Below are 7112 nucleotides of genomic sequence, written 5' to 3' on the forward strand. Positions count from 1 at the left end.
GCTACAGGCCTTTGGGGCCCAGAGAGTGGAATGTGGCAGTTTGGAAGAAAATGACCCCCAAAGGGAATGACACTATTAGGAGGTGTGGCTTTGTTGGCGTAGGTGTACAACAATATATATATATAGATATATATATATTATATATGTATATATATGTATGTATTCTTGTGACATATAATAAATCAACTTATATAACCATTTACATCACAAAATTTTGTCTTCTAATAGTTTTATAATTTAAGTTTATAGGTCTGTGGTCTATTTTGAGTTAACGTTTGTGTATTGTATAAAGTAATCCTCCCCTCCCCAAATTTTAACAATAGTTTTTGTTTTGGAAATTTGACATATAAGCACTAGATATTCTGGACAAAAACGAAACAGAATCAACTTTGAAAGCAAAGTTTTCTTTAAAAGAGAAGCAAGGAAATCTCCTGGTGTAAGGAATAAAGAGGGATATGGATGAGAACCGAGTATATGAACAATCCTGCATCTGCCTGCCTTCTCCACGCTCTGTGGAGAAAGGAGTTTTAGTGTATACAGTTGTGTGCACAGGTGAGGAGCTGAGGGTTGTGGGACTTCGGAATGGGCACACTTTAAAGAGGGGGAAATATCATTCATTAACCCAAGGAAATACAAAGGAACCTTGAGTTTGTCTCCTGAGAAGCTGAACTAGTCTTGAACCTTGAAGGCCGAACTGATGTTAGCACACACACCACATACATACAGTGTGAAAAAGACTAATTTAAAGGCTGGTCTCTGACAGAATTCTTTGAGTGGAGGATGGAATTATGTAAAACTGGAAAACAATTTTTGTGGGATTCCTAAAGAAAAAAAACTAACCTTATTAAAGTAAAATCACTAATAAAATCTGTAAGGCAAGGCTAAATCCATTAACTCTACCACAAATTTGTGTTATGTTGTGTGGCACTCAGGGCATGGGCACAGACTGTGGTGAGGATGGTGACTCAGGGTTGTGTGTTGTGATGACCCCTTTTCCCCAAACCACTTACCAGCAGCAGAAACCTCAGACATTGCAGCCACAGGGAAGTGGAGACCAAAGTCTTTGCTACTGATGCAACAATAGTGTGTTGCAAACAATAAAAGGAGAAAATAATTGGCATCTTAGAAGTAATAGTTGAAACCCTAAGGGAAAAATGCACGACACTATTGAAAAAGTAAAAGGCATTTGGGGAAAATACTGAAAAAGATGATTTACAATATATTATAAAGACAGCCTCACAGAGACACAAAATGACAGAAAACGTGACAACACAGAGGGTACTTGGAGGAAAATTAACAGCTCTGCTAAGATGTGGCCTTTAAGTGGCTTTTCCTCTTGATAGATGGGGCGTCTATTGCAGGTCAGAAAATTCTTTTATCCACTTTCCCAGATCGGAAAAAAAAAAAAAAAACATACAGAAGAAAGTCTTAGGAAGGCATTTGGGTCAGCAAAATAATTTAAAAGATGCAGAGATTCCCAACCAGGCAGGAGATACTTTTCCTGATTCAATATTTCTTATACAAGAAATAGAGAGGACATTTGAATTTTACCCCATGTTAGTAATCCCAATGCTGGTATGATAGAGCCAGCCCAACCTGAAGGATGAGCTCCAAGGCTAACGACAGACCTTTTCTCACAAAAAAGGTAGATGGCACCTGAGGTTGTCCTCTGGTCTCCATTTGTGTGCACACATGTGCACACATGTCCCACCACCGAATACATCGGGCCCCAAATAAATACACAGATAAACGCAAAAGGGATATCAGATGAAATGTTTTTTAATTTAATATATCTCATGAAAGATTTTTTTATTGAATTAGGGAATTAGAATTACTAGCATGGTGATTGTATGCAGAACATATGGAAGAAACACAACCATTTGGGCACTTGCTATCCAGCCTCTAAGTAGAAGCAATTAAGACCCTTTATGAAGGATAGACAAACCTAGAGTCAAATGGTGATGCTCAATTCTTGAACTTAAGGGGAGGAGGCTTGGTTTTACCTAAGTGGTAATATTTAAGTCTTCCTCTAAATACTTATTTATAGTAAGTGAAGTATTGCTGGAAAAATAAAAAAAAAATTATGTCAGTATTTAAGTCATCCATCCGCCCCCAGTCACATATGGAGTATGTTTATGAATGGGTCTGCTGGAAGATGCAAGGATCTGATTTTTACTTTGCAGTGTCAGCTACAATCCCAAGCTAAGTGCCAAAAAGGAAGTTACCCATCTCTTTAGAGCTACTTGTGCATCTAGTTGATGCAGTTCAGAGAACATCTCAGCACACATTCCTCTCAGGACTAATACAGGCTATGCAAGAATGGACAAAGGAGAGAGATGCTAAGGACCAGAGACCAGAGCCTTTAGCTAGAGTCAACTTGTTCACAAAAACATGCCTGGACTTCGGGAAGTCATCAAGCAATGATGGCAGTCAATCCATACTTCTTACAAAATGAAGAAGGAAGAAATGGGTCCAATTCTGAAAAATGCATGGGTTAGCATTTCAGATGCATGCCTATGGGAAGGCTGTTTTGTCTCCACCATAAGCCCCCTCAATGAGGATAGGCCAGGCTGTTCAGAATGCAAAGTCTACAGGCCACATTCCTGTGGCTCTAGAAGGTGGCCGTAGAAGGGGCTGCCTTGAAAGCTGATTTAGTTTGGAAGAGGCTGAAGGGAGAGAGAAAAAAAAAAAAAAACAGTTCTTAAACCAAATGTAGAAGTAAACAATGAGCTTGAAGGAGTCTGGAGTTTGTTCCTGGCACTAACACATCTCCAGGCAACTTTAGGCACAAACAGTATTCAGCCAAACTGTCTAGGCCCGGTTGGCAGTGCACCTAAGGAAAGTCAAGTGTGAAAGCCCCGTCAGGGCCGGGAGTCAGGCTCTGTCTGCAGGGGCTGCTGCAGAAGAACCATAGGTTTTGGTGGAGGGTAGCAGAGTGCAAACAAATGGAGCGGGCCATCAAGTAGGAAAGCAAGGGAAAAAATGACATTGCTTGAAGAAAAGATAGAGAATAAGTAAACAATCTACTGACAAAATGATATGGAATGTAAGGTTAAATATTAAAAATGAAAGAAAATGCTTAGTTTTGTTGCCGGTGCCTGTTATTTGTTTGAAATAGGAAATTTTAAACTTTCTTCCAACCCTCTCTTTGAGATGGTGAAGAAGCCCCTCAACTGCAAGAAGCAAAATGATGCTTTTGCTTGAGAGAGCACAAACAGGTTCGTGTAGAGACAGCTAGAAGCACTGAGGTCAAAGGCTAAAAAAAAGAACAAAAATGTCCCAGTTTCCTCGTAAAAGAAGACGTGGCTTACGGAACCAATACTTTTTTTTTTCATTAAAGAAATGGTATTTTTATGATGCTAAACCATCTACTTTTTGTTATTTGTGTTATTGAGGTTAAAAAGTGCCTTCCTGAATTTCTCTCAATGCTTTGAAATGTGTTTCTGGTAATTTTGTTTGATTTGACGTAGGCCTCAATAAGAACTGAAGCTTTTCTTAGTGGTGTGTGGCTTCTGATCCCTACAAAAGATCAGTTTATCTTAAGGTTTATCAACCAGAGTCTATCTGATGTTTTTGGTCAGATAATTCTTTGCCATGAGGGACCATTCTGTTTATGGTAGGATGTTGGGAGCTTTACCACCTAGATACTAACAGCAACCCCACCACCAGCAGCTACAAAGACCAAAAATGTCTCCACAGACTGATAAACATCTTATGGGTGGTAGTGTTTTCCAGTTGTTAACCACTGACTTACCTTGACAATGCTATTAATAAGATAAGGTAAACTACTTAAAATTCACTACCTAAACCTGAGTAGAGTGGCAGGGGCACGGGCATGCTTGTGATTGTCTGTGATCCTAGCTCTCTGGAGAAGGGAGCTGAGATCAGCTTGAGCTATATAACAAGACCCTGCCAAAAAAGAAAATAAAAATATTTACTTCTGATTACAAAAGAAATCAGTGGGTTCATTTAATAAATGTCCTCATTAGACTGTTTCTAACAAAGTAAGGGATATTGGGATATGTAAATAAAGGATGACACTCCTTCAACACTTAAAACATGGTATGTTGATGAAGGTGATGGAGGGACACACACACACACACACACACACACACACACACACACACACACACACACACACACACACACACAGGAAGAAGGGGGAAGAGAGAGGGGAGACCAGAGAGGTTTTCCAGGCTTGGTTCTCACTCAGCACCAGTTCAGAGCTTGTGAATAGAGAGGGTGGGGCAGAAAGGAGCAGTCACGGGGGAATAAAAGGATTTTACTGGGTTTTCATCAAAATTGGCCTTGTCTTGTTCCAACTTTTTCCAGGTCTTCACTGTTTTGGACACATGGCCCTCTTCTGGTACTGATTAATACTGACTTGGCTTTGTGAGAAGTACACACCCATCAGACAAATAGAATTTATTTCCAGGGAAGACAGAGAAAAGGAAGCAAATGAAACAAAGAAATAAAAATGGAAGGACATGGCTGTTCCTAGCTTGGGGGAAGAGAAGGGTTATTGTGGATAAACGGGAGAGCATTGCCAGACGCAGAGACACCTGGGAGAGTCCAGAGAGAATGTGACCAGGGCAATATGAGGAGAGGCAGCCTGGGCCAAGAGACTGGCCAGAAGAGGCAGCCTGGGCCAACAGACTGGCCAATAGAGTAGACAAAAAGGATAAGGTAACCAAAAATGGTTGGGTTATATAAGGAAGGGGGTTGTGGGGATTATATAAGGAAGAGGGGATGCAGGGAGAACCTGGCAGCCAGGTCTGCTTTGATGTTAAGTGGCACCTTAGTTGGCCATTTGTGCCTGGGTTTGAAACCTGACAGGTAGATAACCACACCACTCACAGGCTCGATAAAGCTTTCAAGTTCCTCACGTTTCATGGAAGGTCAATGAAATCCATATCCATTGTGCATATAGATTCGATAAGTAATTGCTTACGGTGCTCACTGAACAGTAAATGGTCAGGTGTTGATTAGTTTCTTTGCTGTGTGTACTAGAAAGGTTGAGAGGTGACCATTGTCCACTTTAGAGGGACAACATAAGACTGGGAAAGGGTGAGTTGTCAGTGCTGCAGCTTCCTCTAAACCAAAACACTCTCTCCAGGGGTAAGCGGCAAACTCATGAGGCTCAGTAGGTAAACAAACATCACATGCCTGGAAAGGCTGAAACTTAGAAGAGTCTGGAAGGCAACAGCTTTATAAAAGCCTTCAACTACTGCTGTGGGAGGAGACCACCAGGCCTACTACACAGAGGAGATCTCTCAGATAAGAGAACTCCAGAGGTGCAGCTCTTGGAGTCATCACCTGTGCTGGAGTAGCTTTTGGGTGATGCTTTTGAGTCATCTGTGTTCCCATAAACAACTCCTCACACATAACTGCTGTTCACAACCGCAAAATAAAACAAAACAAAACCATTGGCTCACCAAGTTGGACTTTGGTACAACCATTGCTTTTGCTGGTTGTGGGTCCCTTATCTGGAGTGAGTAAATTATGATTCTCCCCACAGATCTTTCTGCCAGACCAGAGACACCCTTCAGGAGCTGTGTACTTAAAATTGAACACCAGCAACAGCAGGACACCTGAGAGAGTGAGGGTACCTACCTTTTATCTCTTTTACTGTTTCTTCTGCTTCTGCGTATTCTGTTTGTTTTGTTTATCAAGACAGGGTTTCTCTGTCTTGCCCTGGCTGGCCTCCAACTCAGAGATCTGCTGCCTCTGCCTCCCAAGTGCTAGGACTAAAGCCATGTGCCACCACTGCCTGGCACCTTTCCTTTTCTTCTGCTGCTATCAGCACACCCTGCTGATAGCAGGAACTTGCACTTCCTGCTAAAGGGAGGACATGGTAGAATTCCACTCTATTCAGGATGCTGCAAGAGGTACCACACTGAGAGAGTCCTAGCAGAGGGGATTCATTCCTGTGTTTGCACTGAGTGAGAGGGACCCTTAGGAATGGAAAGGGGACATTGCCTTCAGCCAGACTGGTGTCAGTCAGTGGCTCACATGAGCAGCTATGCTGGTTGTAAATTCTTGAACTCCTTCCTTTTTGCCGATGGTCATTTGCTCTCCTGAGTTCCACAGGGCCTGAGTCCCTGAGTCCCTGGGGCTGGTGCCTAATAATTACCCCCCCTACACTCCCCCACTCACCCCCCCCCTTGCTGTGTCACTTTACCAACCTGTCTGGAGCTAGCACTTTAACGCTTTCATCAATGGACTAAGTTCTATGTACAAACATTGAGTTTGCACGCCACACTGCAGCATGTACAATATTAAGAGAATAAATGTACCAACCACAAAGTAAATGGCTAGTAAAAACGGGAGAAGTGGAGTGGAAATGTGGGGGTACTTTATTTTTTCAGTTTGACATTAATGGCAGTCACCACCGTTCCTCACTCTTGATCCACAGAGAGGGGAAATGAGAAGGGAGGCTTGAGAGAGAAGGGAATGCCTGGCAGAGACATTCAGGAAATACTTGTAATTGAACATATGGCTGAATGAAAAGTAGAAATATAGCCCCAGTGCATTCGCCTCTGTGAAGATTGAGATAATTAACTTTAACCAGCACAGCAGGATACGGAGATGAATGTAGCATGCACTTACTGACCAATGGCTAAGAACTGACTTAGAGGAGAAGGTTGGTAACAGAGCCATCTGAACCAACTAACAGATAGGCCGGGAAGAGGGCTAGTACTTAAGGTTTTGTGTTGATTTGGTTATTTGTCCCTTTAAAAATCTAACTGTTCCATTTTATTACTTTGCCCGGGTGAAAGTGGTTCATATACAGATACATTCTTAGCATGCAAATATTGTTTCGCTGTAGCATTTTCCGAACAGAATTGGTTTCTGTTGTTTCTCTCCTCCCCTTCTCTACCCCTCCAATGGCGCCCTTCCCATTTTCATGTTACTTGGGTCGATTTGTTCTCCCCTCCTTTCTTCCACAAGTCTCTCCCTTCTGTGGGCTTCCACTCTCACACCCTATTATCTACTTACATTCAAGGTGCGACTCTGCATGTAAGAGGGCGTCTGTGGGTTTTTTTTTTTTTTTTTCTGAGTTTGCCTCACCTTGCAATGAAAAACTTTCCAGATCCATCCATTTCCTGATA

Source organism: Cricetulus griseus, chromosome 5, assembly GCF_003668045.3.
Source record: "Cricetulus griseus strain 17A/GY chromosome 5, alternate assembly CriGri-PICRH-1.0, whole genome shotgun sequence".
Classification (NCBI taxonomy): domain Eukaryota; kingdom Metazoa; phylum Chordata; class Mammalia; order Rodentia; family Cricetidae; genus Cricetulus; species Cricetulus griseus.